At 33.3% G+C, this 14,654-nt stretch overlaps 1 non-coding gene across 1 annotated transcript; it reads left to right on the plus strand.

Annotated features, from left to right (window-relative positions):
- The first annotated feature begins 729 nt into the window (after positions 1 to 729).
- LOC139886997 (small nucleolar RNA R71) lies at positions 730 to 836 on the plus strand. Its single transcript, XR_011772852.1, has one exon. It is a non-coding gene; the product is annotated as a small nucleolar RNA R71 (small nucleolar RNA).
- The last annotated feature ends 13,818 nt before the right edge of the window (positions 837 to 14,654 follow it).

A 14,654-nucleotide genomic window follows, 5' to 3' on the forward strand; every position in this document is an offset into this window, starting at 1 on the left:
TGCTAGGTTGCTCACTTCTTGTTCCAGATTTTGGATTGAAGCTTGTTGATTTCTAAATGCTTGAGCATTTTGTTCATTAGTTTGTTTCTGAGATGTGAAAAATTGAGTTTGAGATTCAACTAGCTTCGACATCATATCTTCTAAATTTTTGCTTTTTATCATCGGTTTGTGGTGGTTTATTTGGAAAAATAGATCTTTGCTGATTGTAAGTATTATTAGATACTTTTTGATTGTTATGACCTTGTTGGTTATTGTATGGAACATTTCGGTTATAATTCTGATTTTGATTGTAGTTTGGTCTTGGCGGTTGATAATTATTTTGATAATTATTTTTCGGCCTTTGGTTCATGTATGAAACATTCTCTCTTTGTTCCATTGTTTGTTTAATACTGAGACAATCTTTTGTCAAATGTGGTCCTCCACACTGCTCACAACTAATGCGTATTGCGAATATCCTTAGTCATCTTTTCCATTCGTCTCTCAAAAGCATCTATCTTTGCGGAAATGGAATCAAAGTCATGGCTAGAATCGGCTCTAGCCGCTTTAGATGATTTAACGATGTCTTTTTCTTGGTGCCACTCATGTGAGTGAGAAGCAGTGTTATCAATAATTTTGTAAGCTTCAGTTGCAGTTTTCTTCATAATGGAACCACCAGCTGCTATATCGATGTCTTTTCGTGTAGTAATATCGCATCCTTGGTAGAATATTTGTACTATTTGATAAGTGTCTAAACCATGTTGAGGACATCCTCTCAACAACTTTCCAAATCTTGTCCATGCCTCATATAATGTTTCATTTGGCTTTTGTGTGAACGTAACTATTTCTCCTTAAAGTCTCACAGCTTTAGATGTCGGAAAGAATTGTTTAAGAAATTTTTCAACTAAGACATCCCATGTATCAATCGCCCCTTCAGGTAACGATTCTAACCAATCTTTGGCTTCTCCCTTTAAAGTCCAGGGAAATAACATGAGATATATCTGTTCATCCTCTACTTCTCTGATTTTTAAAAGAGTACAGATCCTATTAAAGGTACGAAGATGTTCGTTTGGATCTTCCTTTGGAGCACCACTAAATTGGCATTGATTAGTTACCATGTGTAGGATTTGTCCTTTGATTTCATAATCTGGTGCGTTAATGTCTGGTTGAGTATTTGCGCGACCTTGGTCAGTGCGTTTAGCCCTCATTCAGTCTTCCATACTTAGAGGTTCCAGATTCTCCATGATTGAATTTGTTGAATCTGAATCACTCGAGGATTCTGATTTAATGGTTTCTTCCTCGACAATCTCTGGATGAGTGATTTGTGGTTCAGGATCTCTGAATTGTCCCTGAATATCCTCCGGATTCTCAATTGTGAGGTCGGGTTCAAAAAATGGATTATCGGAAATTTGAATTGGAGTACTTGGTCGACTAGATGGCGATTCTAAAGAAAAATCAACGGCGACAATATTGGCTAGATGTCTTGATCGAGTTACAGGTGGTGAACGTATGAAAGGTGGTGAACATTTTGCTCGGTGCATTCACTGAATATCCTATTAGTTATAAAAGATAAAAAATTATATAAGTTATCAAATTAATAGACTTTTCTATTTTTGCCCACGTTGATGCAGCAGGTAGCCAGGACCCTTTAAATCGGAAGCCCACAACTCGCCACTAACAAATCCAACTATTACTACGAACCAGAAATTTTTGGATGTCTATCAATTTAACCGCTTAAAATAATTTTTTCGTCGAAGTTTAAAGAAAATAAATAAAATTCTATGTCCTAAAAACTAGAGCGTAGAAATGAGAAAGAAAAAGAGTGCGTCGAAAAACGTCGAAAAATAAAAGGTCGAAAAATCAAAATAAGAAAGTAAAGTGTCGAAACTTAAAAGTCTAAAAACTAAATATTAAAAGTTTCGTCTAAAGGTATTAAAGCTTAAAAGGAATTATATATCTAAAATGACAGTTACTTAATTAGGCACTAAAATCTATAAAATATTAAAGCAATAAGCGACGTCGCAAATTTCTAAAGCGCCTAAATCTTAATCTAAAGAAAAAGCACTTAAGGGATTTTACGGCAAAGCCTAAAAATCTAGAAATATAAAATGGCTACGGCAAATACTAAGTTTAAACTAATTACGAACGATAAATATACAATTTACAAATTAAACTAAAAAAAATTCAATTTATAAAAAGATACAAAAAATGAGAAAATTACTTATTTTTATAAAAATATTATTTTTATATAATTATTTTATAAAAGTACTAATTTTATATTAATAAAACTACTTAAAACTTAACTTTACAAATTAATTAAAAACTAAACTAAATAATAAAATAATTAACTCTAATTAGGTTAATAATAATAATAATAATTAATTTAAACCCTAAACCGTATTAATTGCATACTAGGTTTCAGCTGTCAGACTAACTCATGCGACCGCTTGAGATTTGGGCGTCTGATCCATGCGATCGCATGAAACAAGTTACCAGGCCTGCTGTTGGGCTTCGATAGGCTTCGGCCCAGTTTCAATTTAATTATTATTATGATTTTAATTTTCTAAATATTACAAAATATTTATATAAATTTATATTTTTAAAATCTATAAAAATACTTATTAATTTTATATATAAAGTCTAGATTATACATATATATATATATATACATATATATATATATACATATATATGTATATATATATATATATATATATATATATATATATATATATATATATATATATATATATATATATATATATATATATTTTTATTTTAATTTATAATATATAAGTAGTAAAAAAAATACTTTATAACTAGGTCATAAAAATACAAATTTTATAAAAATATTATTTTTTATATTATATTTTATAAAAGTATTAAACTATAAAACTCAATATTACAAATTATAAATGAAAACTAGAATTAATAATATGTTAAATAATTAAAACCTAAATAATAATAATATTTTAATTAAAACCTAATGATTTAATAATATTAATTAAATTATAAACCCTAATCCAGCATTTAATGCTATACGAGGTATGGCCTGTCAACTTTACTCATGCGACCGCATAAGAATCAACTTATATGGTCATGCGATCGCATGGCCATATAGGTTTAGTTTGATGCAGACTCAAAACACGCAGGTTCAGATCGTATTTTTTTTATTTTATTTTATAATCTTTACTAAATTTATATAAGTAATATTTATAATAAAAATTAAAGAAAATACTTTTATACTTTAAAATATATTTTCTTTTTACACACTTATATATATATATATATATATATATATATATATATATATATATATATTACTTTTTTTATGTTTTTATATTTTTGTATCTTTAACAAAATATTTTTACAAAATAAGAAATATTATATTTTTACAAAAATATCATAAAAACTAATTTTTATAGCGTTTCGCTTTCGGCGTTGTTGAAGTTCCCCGGCAGCGGCGCCAAAAATACTTGATGTTATGCGAGGTGTATACGAATTAGTTATATTGTTATTGCGAAATACTATTAAATACGATACTATTTTACACAAGTTATTTATTTATTTATAGAGTGGATATACCTAAACCTTGCTACAATACTTATAGGCAGTGTACCTAATCGTAGAGTAGTGTAGTTTTTAGTAAGTCCGGTTCATTCCACAGGGATACAACTAAATTTAACGCTATATTTATTTTAAACTATATTTGTATAAATATATATATAAGTAGTATTATTATTATTATAAAAGGGGGTTTTTACCGTTTAATGACCGGTTTGTTGATTTTATGTCTTAAGTCGCAATTAAAACCTAATGTAAAATATTAAATATACAAATGATTTAATTTAAAGCGTAAAGTAAATAACGATACTAAAAGTGCGATAATTTAAAGTGCGATAAATAAAATGACGATAAATAAAATTGGGATAAATAAAAGTACAATAATTAAAGGTGCGATGAGATATAAAATAAAGGAATTATGCTTATTTAAACTTCCGTAATCATGATGTTTGACGTGTTGATTTTAATTTATTACCATGGGTTAATTGTCCTTTGTCCTGGATTATTCGATATGTCCATCTGGTTTTTGTCCATAACAGTCCATCAGTCATAAATATAAAGTGCGAGTGTCCTCGTCAAATTATCCTTATACCCGAAGTCAAATATTCCAACTAATTGGGGATTTAAACTGTAATAAGGTTTTAATACATTGTTAATGATTACACCAGGTTATCGAATGTGTGCAATCCAAGGTTTTAATACTTTATTAACAATTACACCAAGTGTCCTTGTATGTAATCCACCCCTGTTTTAATGAGTCTATTGACTATTAATCCATCCCCGTGTCCAGTTAAATGAACGATTATTAGTATTTATAAATATCCCGCCCATCGTATCCGATCGAGTGTATGTGGTTATTTATAATTACCTTAAATTGTAAATCTCTATATTAAATTAACGAACTATCATTCAGTTGAACAAATATAAAGCCCATTAATAGCTCATAGTCTAATTTCCATAAGCGTCGGTCTTTTGTCCAAACCCCAATTATGGTACAAAGCCTAATAACCCCGTCTTTAATATTTAGCCCAACATCACGATTACTTCGGCTTAAATAAGCATAATAATAATTTAGCTACGAGACATTAATTTAAAAAGGTTGAACATAACTTGCAATGAGTATTAATTGCGTAGTGTTACACAGACAGAATTTCGACTTACAAACATTCGCCACTATAACCTTATTATTATTAACTTAAAATTAAAATTAAAATTAAAATATAAATATATATTGAGAGTATGATGATAGATGGATATATATTGTACATCATTCGTCCAAAAAACGCTTCAATTTATAGATGTGGCCTGACTTCTGGGCTCATGCGATCGCATGAGAATCCTTCTTCCTGGCCATGCGATCACATGGCCATCTGTACTCAGATATTTTGCTTTTAAAACGTGGGCTGCTCGATTTTTTTATATATGTAATATAATATATATAATTTTATATAATTAATTATATATTATATTATATTCTTGTGCATCATTGACTTGTAATTTTAGCTTCGTTGAGTTGCGCGTTGATAGTTGGTTCATGTCCCGGTTCCGGATTTTCGAACATCCTTTCGCACGATTTAATATCTTGTACTTTGCATTTTGCAGCTTATACTCTTGTAATTTTGAGATGTTTCTCATTAATAAATTGAACCACTTTGATTGTACTTTGTACTTTTTAGCGTTTTGGTCATTTGCGTCTTCAAATCGTCGAATCTGTCTTTTATCTTCACCTTTTAATATTTAAACGAATATCACTTGTAAACAGAACAATTGCAACTAAAAGCTTGTCTTTCTTGAGGGATAATGCTATGAAATATATGTTTGTTTTTAGCATTATCACATACTCCTTGTCATTTCCAGCAATCAATATTTCATCAACATATAATGACAATATGACTAGTTTTCCTTTAGACCTTTTGGTATAAACACAATTATCTTCATTGACCGCATTAAAGCCATGTGACGTGATCACATTGTGAAAATGTATATACCATTGTCTTGATGACTGCTTGAGACCATATATTGATTTAAGTAATCTACAAACCTTATGTTCGTGGCCTTTTTTAGTGAAACCCGTCGGTTGTTCCATATAGATTTCTTCATCTAAATTTCCATTGAGTAAAGCAGTCTTTACATCCATTTGATGTAATTCAAAGTTCATATTTGCCACTATTGCTAGAATCAAACGAATTGATGTGAGTCTTACAACAGGTGAAAATGTTTCCTCATAGTCAATCCCTTCCTGTTGATTGTAGCCTTTTACCACTAGTCGAGCTTTGTATCTTTCAATACTACCATCAGTTTTACGCTTTATTTTGAGAATCCATTTACTTCCTATGGCTTTTCTTCTTTTTAGAAGATCAACCAATTCCCAAACGTTGTTGGATCTCATAGACTCCATCTCTTCTTCCATTTCTTTGAACCATTCATCCTTTGCAGGACAAGACTACTAACTTAATGATTTTTAAACGAGACATATATGTAACGATTATCGTTGTAAAGACATTTAATGTATATATATCATATTAAGAGATATTCATACATGATAATATTATGATAATATAATAATTTAAAATCACATTTGATATTATAAACATTGGGTTAACAATATTTAACAAGATCGTTAACCTAAAGGTTTCAAAACAACACTTACATGTAACGACTAACGATGACTTAACGACTCAGTTAAAATGTATATACATGTAGTGTTTTAATATGTATTTATACACTTTTGAAAGACTTCAATACACTTATCAAAATACTTCTACTTAACAAAAATGCTTACAATTACATCCTCGTTCAGTTTCATCAACAATTCTACTAGTATGCACCCGTATTTGTACTCGTACAATACACAGCTTTTAGATGTATGTACTATTGGTATATACACTCCAATGATCAGCTCTTAGCAGCCCATGTGAGTCACCTAACACATGTGGGAACCATCATTTGGCAACTAGCATGAAATATCTCATAAAATTACAAAAATATGAGTAATCATTCATGACTTATTTACATGAAAACAAAATTACATATCCTTTATATCTAATCCATACACCAACGACCAAAAACACCTACAAACACTTTCATTCTTCAATTTTCTTCATCTAATTGATCTCTCTCAAGTTCTATCTTCAAGTTCTAAGTGTTCTTCATAAATTCCAAAAGTTCTAGTTTCATAAAATCAAGAATACTTCCAAGATTGCAAGTTTACTTCAAAGTTTTCTAAATCCATTCCAAGTAATCATCCAAGATCAAGAAACCTTTGTTACTTACAGTAGGTTATCTTTCTAATACAAGGTAATAATCATATTCAAACTTTAATTCAATTTCTATAACTATAACAATCTTATTTCGAGTGGAAATCTTACTTGAAATTGTTTTCGTGTCATGATTCTGCTTCAAGAACTTTCAAGCCATCCAAGGATCCTTTGAAGCTAGATCTATTTTTCTCTTTTCCAGTAGGTTTATCCAAGAAACTTAAGGTAGTAATGATGTTCATAACATCATTCGATTCATACATATAAAGCTATCTTATTCGAAGGTTTAAACTTGTAATCACTAGAACATAGTTTAGTTAATTCTAAACTTGTTTGCAAATAAAAGTTAATTCTTCTAACTTGACTTTTAAAATCAACTAAACACATGTTCTATATCTATATGATATGCTAACTTAATGATTTAAAACCTGGAAACACGAAAAACACCGTAAAACCGGATTTACGCCGTCGTAGTAACACCGCGGGCTGTTTTGGGTTAGTTAATTAAAAACTATGATAAAATTTGATTTAAAAGTTGTTATTCTGAGAAAATTATTTTTATTATGAACATGAAACTATATCCAAAAATTATGGTTAAACTCAAAGTGGAAGTATGTTTTCTAAAATGGTCATCTAGACGCCGTTCTTTCGACTGAAATGACTACCTTTACAAAAACGACTTGTAACTTATTTTTCCGACTATAAACCTATACTTTTTCTGTTTAGGTTCATAAAATAGAGTTCAATATGAAACCATAGCAATTTGATTCACTCAAAACGGATTTAAAATGAAGAAGTTATGGGTAAAACAAGATTGGATAATTTTTCTCATTTTAGCTACGTGAAAATTGTTAACAAATCTATTCCAACCATAACTTAATCAACTTGTATTGTATATTATGTAATCTTGAGATACCATAGACACGTATATAATGTTTCGACCTATCATGTCGACACATCTATATATATTTCGGAACAACCATAGACACTCTATATGTGAATGTTGGAGTTAGCTATACAGGGTTGAGGTTGATTCCAAAATATATATAGTTTGAGTTGTGATCAATAATGAGATACGTATACACTGGGTCGTGGATTGATTCAAGATAATATTTATCGATTTATTTCTGTACATCTAACTGTGGACAACTAGTTGTAGGTTACTAACGAGGACAGCTGACTTAATAAACTTAAAACATCAAAATATATTAAAAGTGTTGTAAATATATTTTGAACATACTTTGATATATATGTATATATTGTTATAGGTTCGTGAATCAACCAGTGGCCAAGTCTTACTTCCCGACGAAGTAAAAATCTGTGAAAGTGAGTTATAGTCCCACTTTTAAAATCTAATATTTTTGGGATGAGAATACATGCAGGTTTTATAAATGATTTACAAAATAGACACAAGTACGTGAAACTACATTCTATGGTTGAATTATCGAAATCGAATATGCCCCTTTTTATTAAGTCTGGTAATCTAAGAATTAGGGAACAGACACCCTAATTGACGCGAATCCTAAAGATAGATCTATCGGGCCCAACAAGCCCCATCCAAAGTACCGGATGCTTTAGTACTTCGAAATTTATATCATATCCGAAGAGTGTCCCGGAATGATGAGGATATTCTTATATATGCATCTTGTTAATGTCGGTTACCAGGTGTTCACCATATGAATGATTTTTATCTCTATGTATGGGATGTGTATTGAAATATGAAATCTTGTGGTCTATTGTTACGATTTGATATATATAGGTTAAACCTATAACTCACCAACATTTTTGTTGACGTTTAAAGCATGTTTATTCTCAGGTGAATACTAAGAGCTTCCGCTGTTGCATACTAAAATAAGGACAAGATTTGGAGTCCATGTTTGTATGATATTGTGTAAAAACTGCATTCAAGAAACTGATTTCGATGTAACATATTTGTATTGTAAACCATTATGTAATGGTCGTGTGTAAATAGGATATTTTAGATTATCATTATTTGATAATCTACGTAAAGCTTTTTAAACCTTTATTTATGAAATAAAGATTATGGTTTGTTTTAAAAATGAATGCAGTCTTTGAAAAACGTCTCATATAGAGGTCAAAACCTCGCAACGAAATCAATTAATATGGAACGTTTTTAATCAATAAGAACGGGACATTTCAGTTGGTATCAGAGCGTTGGTCTTAGAGAACTAGAATTTTGCATTAGTGTGTCTTATCGAGTTTGTTAGGATGCATTAGTGAGTCTGGACTTCGACCGTGTTTACTTGAAAAATGATTGCTTAACAAATTTTGTTGGAAACTATATATTTTTAACATGTGAATATTATGTGATATATTAATCTCTTAATACGTTTGATATTATGTGATAGATGTCTACCTCTAGAACAAGTCCCATTGACTCACCTAATAATAATGAAGAGTCAAATGTAAATTGGAATGATTCGTGGACTGATTCACAAGTTCCCGAAGAGGAACCGGAAGAAGAGTCGGAACCGGAAGAAGAATCGGAACCGGAAGAAGAATCGGAACCAGATGAACAAATAGAACCGGTGGGGGAAATAATAAAACGGTTAAGTAAAAGAAAATCCTCAACCAACCGACCAAGGTTAATTATGGTCAATGGTGTTTCCGCCAAGGAAGCAAAATATTGGGAGGATTACCAATTCTCCGATGAATCGGATTCCGACGAGAATTCCGATGATGTTAATGAAATTACCCCAACTGAATTTAAAAAGGCAAAAGAAAATAATAAGGGAAAGGGCATAAAAATAGAGAAATCTAATTCCAACCCCGATGAACTTTATATGTATCGTCAACCCCCGAAGTCCTTAAGTTGTAACAATGACTCGGGAACCTCTAAACCACCAGGTTTTTCTAAACCAATGTGGAAAATAACGGCTCGTATTAGGGGAACATCATATATCCCTAGAAACTTGGCAAAACGAACCAAAACCGAAGAAGAAGAAACAAGCAAGTCGAAATAAGATAGTTGTATTCGTGTGGTGTAATATATGTAATATAGTGTGCTTATGCTTTATGATATATGTAAAAATTGCTTGTATTAATAAGTATTTTTTTTATGAATCTAACTCTTGTCTATTTTACAGTATAAAAACACAAATTGGATAGACAACCCAATATTTTAAGAGACCTACCCGGAGACATGATTGATGAAATCTTGTCTAGAGTCGGTCAGAATTCTTCGACACAACTATTTAAGGCGAGATCAGTTTGTAAGACATTCGAAGAATGTTCCAAGAATGCCTTGGTTTATAAAAGGCTTTCGTTCGAAAGATGGGGGATATCACATTGGGAAATCCATAAGTTACGATGTGTTTACTTTGACGCATATATTGCGGGGAACCCAAATGCTATTTTACGCAATGGGTTAAGAAATTATTTTGACTCAATATATCCGAATATTGGACTTCGTGATTTAGAAAAAGCGGCTAACATGCAACATAAAGAAGCATGTTATGCTTACGGATTAGTAATGTTCGCTTCTCACCAAAGTGAGAACAAGAACATCGGGCTACAACTATTAAACAAAACATTCCCACAAGTGACGGAGTCGGTAATTGGGGTAAGAAATGAGGTTTTTAGATTGTTACGGGACTGTTGGACATTACGTAACCCTCGTCCCTTTGACAACATTACAACACACTGTCTTATCAACGGCCATAACGGTTATGTTCCACAAGACCAAGGATGGGAAGTAATCCTAGTAAAACCAGAATGCATGACTTGTTTCTGGACGTATGAATTGTGTGTCTTTATTGCCTTTGCTGAACGACTTGTGTACTAGCTAGAATTATCTTCACAACCATCTTGTATCAAATTTATTGTGTGCTATATTTCATGCTATATGTAAAATAAGCGGTATTGTAAGTTTGTAAAATATTGTGTAAAAGTTTGAACGTGAAATATTATTATAATCAGTTTTTCATATAGAATTGTAGTAGTTGAATTGTATATTAGCTACTAAGTATGAACTTAACGGGTAGGTACTACCCGAATTTAAACTTATAAAATGCTAATATGAAGAAAAAAGCTTTTATAAATGAGTTCATATTATGCTACGAAATACTATTAACTACTCTTAATATTCTGTATGATTAACTTGTTCCATTTGACTATTTTGAAGGAAATGGCACCGACTACTCGACACACCGTGAATATGAATGAAGAGGAATTCCGTACTTTTCTAGCTTCAAACATAGCCGCAGTACAGGCTGCGCTACATACCAACAATAACCTTGGATCTAGCAGTACAGGAAATCGTGTAGGATGCACCTACAAAGAATTCACTGCCTGCAAACCTTTGGAATTTGATGGAACCGAAGGACCGATCGGATTGAAACGGTGGACCGAGAAGGTCGAATCGGTGTTTGCCATAAGTAAGTGTACTGAAGAGGACAAAGTGAAGTACGCTACGCATACCTTCACTGGTTCTGCGTTAACATGGTGGAATACCTATCTAGAGCAAGTGGGACAAGACGATGCGTACGCACTACCGTGGTCAGCATTCAAGCACTTGATGAACGAGAAGTACCGTCCCAGAACCGAGGTCAATAAGCTCAAGACAGAACTTAGAGGGTTACGAACCCAAGGATTTGATATTACCACGTACGAAAGACGATTCACAGAATTGTGCCTATTGTGTCCGGGAGCATTCGAAGATGAGGAAGAGAAGATCGACGCATTTGTGAAAGGATTACCGGAAAGAATCCAAGAAGATATAAGTTCACACGAGCCCGCCTCCATACAACAGGCATGTAGAATGGCTCACAAACTAGTGAACCAGATTGAAGAAAGAATTAAAGAACAGACTGCTGAAGAGGCCAATGTGAAGCAAGTCAAAAGAAAGTGGGAGGAAAACGGTGATAAGAATCACCAATACAACAACAACAGCAATTACAACAATAATCGCAACAATTATCCCAACAATCGCAACATCAATCGCAACTACAACAAACGGCCCAACAACAACAACAACAACAACAACAACAACAACAACAATAGCAACTACAACAATCATCCCAACAACAATAATAACCGCAACAACAACAACAACAATCAGAAGCAGCTATGACAAAGGTGTGAAAAGTATCACTCGGGGTTCTGCACCAAATTTTGCAACAAGTGTAAAAGAAATGGTCATAGCGCGGCGAAGTGTGAGGTCTAAGGACCAGGGGTTAATAGAACGAAAGGAACAAATGGTGTCGGAACGAGTAATGGCGGAGCAAGTAGTGTCGGAGCAAGTTATGCCAATGTAGTTTGTTATAAATGTGGAAAACCGGGCCACATTATTAGAAATTGCCCGAACCAGGAGAACACGAATGGACAAGGCCGCGGAAGAGTTTTCAATATTAATGCGGCAGAGGCACAGGAAGACCCGGAGCTTGTTACGGGTACGTTTCTTATTGACAATAAATCTGCTTACGTTTTATTTGATTTGGGTGCGGATAGAAGCTATATGAGTAGAGATTTTTGTGCTAAATTAAGTTGTCCATTGACGCCTTTAGATAGTAAATTTTTACTCGAATTAGCAAATGGTAAATTAATTTCAGCAGATAATATATGTCAGAATCGAGAAATTAAACTGGTTAGCGAAACATTTAAGATTGATTTGATACCAGTAGAGTTAGGGAGTTTTGATGTGATAATCGGTATGGACTGGTTGAAAGAAGTGAAAGCAGAGATCGTTTGTTACAAAAATGCAATTCGCATTATACGAGAAAAAGGAAAACCCTTAATGGTGTACGGAGAAAAGGGCAACACGAAGCTACATATTATTAGTAATTTGAAGGCACAAAAACTAATAAGAAAAGGTTGCTATGCTGTTCTAGCACACGTCGAGAAAGTACAAACTGAAGAAAAGAGCATCAATGATGTTCCCATTGCAAAAGAATTTCCCGATGTATTTTCAAAAGAATTACCGGGATTACCCCCACATCGATCCGTTGAATTTCAAATAGATCTTGTACTAGGAGCTGCACCAATAGCTCGTGCTCCTTACAGACTCGCACCCAGCGAGATGAAAGAACTGCAAAGCCAATTACAAGAACTTTTAGAGCATGGTTTCATTCGACTAAGCACATCACCGTGGGGAGCTCCTGTTTTGTTTGTCAAGAAGAAAGATGGTACATTCAGGTTGTGTATCGACTACCGAGAGTTGAACAAACTTACCATCAAGAACCGCTACCCACTACCGAGAATCGACGACTTATTTGATCAATTACAAGGCTGGTCTGTTTATTCAAAGATTGACTTACGTTCCGGGTATCATCAAATGCGGGTGAAAGAAGATGATATTCCAAAGACTGCTTTCAGAACACGTTACGGTCATTACGAGTTTATGGTCATGCCGTTTGGTTTAACTAATGCACCAGCTGTGTTCATGGACCTTATGAACCGAGTGTGTGGACCATACCTTGACAAGTTTGTCATTGTTTTCATTGATGACATACTTATTTACTCAAAGAATGACCAAGAACACGGTGAACATTTGAGAAAGGTGTTAGAAGTATTGAGGAAGGAAGAATTGTACGCTAAGTTTTCAAAGTGTGCATTTTGGTTGGAAGAAGTTCAATTCCTCGGTCACATAGTGAACAAAGAAGGTATTAAGGTGGATCCGCCAAAGATAGAAACTGTTGAAAAGTGGGAAACCCCAAAAACTTCGAAACACATACGCCAGTTTTTAGGACTAGCTGGTTACTACAGAAGGTTCATCCAAGACTTTTCCAGAATAGCAAAACCCTTGACTGCATTAATGCATAAAGGGAAGAAATTTGAATGGAAGGATGAACAAGAGAAAGCGTTTCAGTTGTTGAAGAAAAAGCTAACTACGGCACCTATATTGTCATTGCCTGAAGGGAATGATGATTTTGTGATTTATTATGACGCATCAAAGCAAGGTCTCGGTTGTGTATTAATGCAACGAACGAAGGTGATTGCTTATGCGTCTAGACAATTGAAGATTCACGAGCAAAATTATACGACGCATGATTTGGAATTAGGCGCGGTTGTTTTTGCATTAAAGACTTGGAGGCACTACTTATATGGGGTCAAAAGTATTATATATACCGACCACAAAAGTCTTCAACACATATTTAATCAGAAACAACTGAATATGAGGCAGTGTAGGTGGATTGAATTGTTGAATGATTATGACTTTGAGATTCGTTACCACCCGGAGAAGGCAAATGTGGTAGCCGATGCCTTGAGCAGGAAGGACAGAGAACCCATTCGAGTAAAATCTATGAATATAATGATTCATAATAACCTTACTACTCAAATAAAGGAGGCGCAACAAGGAGTTTTAAAAGAGGGAAATTTAAAGGATGAAATACCCAAAGGATCGGAGAAGCATCTTAATATTCGGGAAGACGGAACCAGGTATAGGGCTGAAAGGATTTGGGTACCAAAATTTGGAGATATGAGAGAAATGGTACTTAGAGAAGCTCATAAAACCAGATACTCAATACATCCTGGAACGGGGAAGATGTACAAGGATCTCAAGAAACATTTTTGGTGGCCGGGTATGAAAGCCGATGTTGCTAAATACGTAGGAGAATGTTTGACGTGTTCTAAGGTCAAAGCTGAGCATCAGAAACCATCAGGTCTACTTCAACAACCCGAAATCCCAGAATGGAAATGGGAAACATTACCATGGATTTCATCACTAAATTGCCAAGGACTGCAAGTGGTTTTGATACTATTTGGGTAATAGTTGATCGTCTCACCAAATCAGCACACTTCCTGCCAATAAGAAAAGATGACAAGATGGAGAAGTTAGCACGACTGTATTTGAAGGAAGTCGTCTCCAGACATGGAATACCAATCTCTATTATCTCT

Source organism: Rutidosis leptorrhynchoides, chromosome 1 (genome assembly GCF_046630445.1).
Source record: "Rutidosis leptorrhynchoides isolate AG116_Rl617_1_P2 chromosome 1, CSIRO_AGI_Rlap_v1, whole genome shotgun sequence".
Classification (NCBI taxonomy): domain Eukaryota; kingdom Viridiplantae; phylum Streptophyta; class Magnoliopsida; order Asterales; family Asteraceae; genus Rutidosis; species Rutidosis leptorrhynchoides.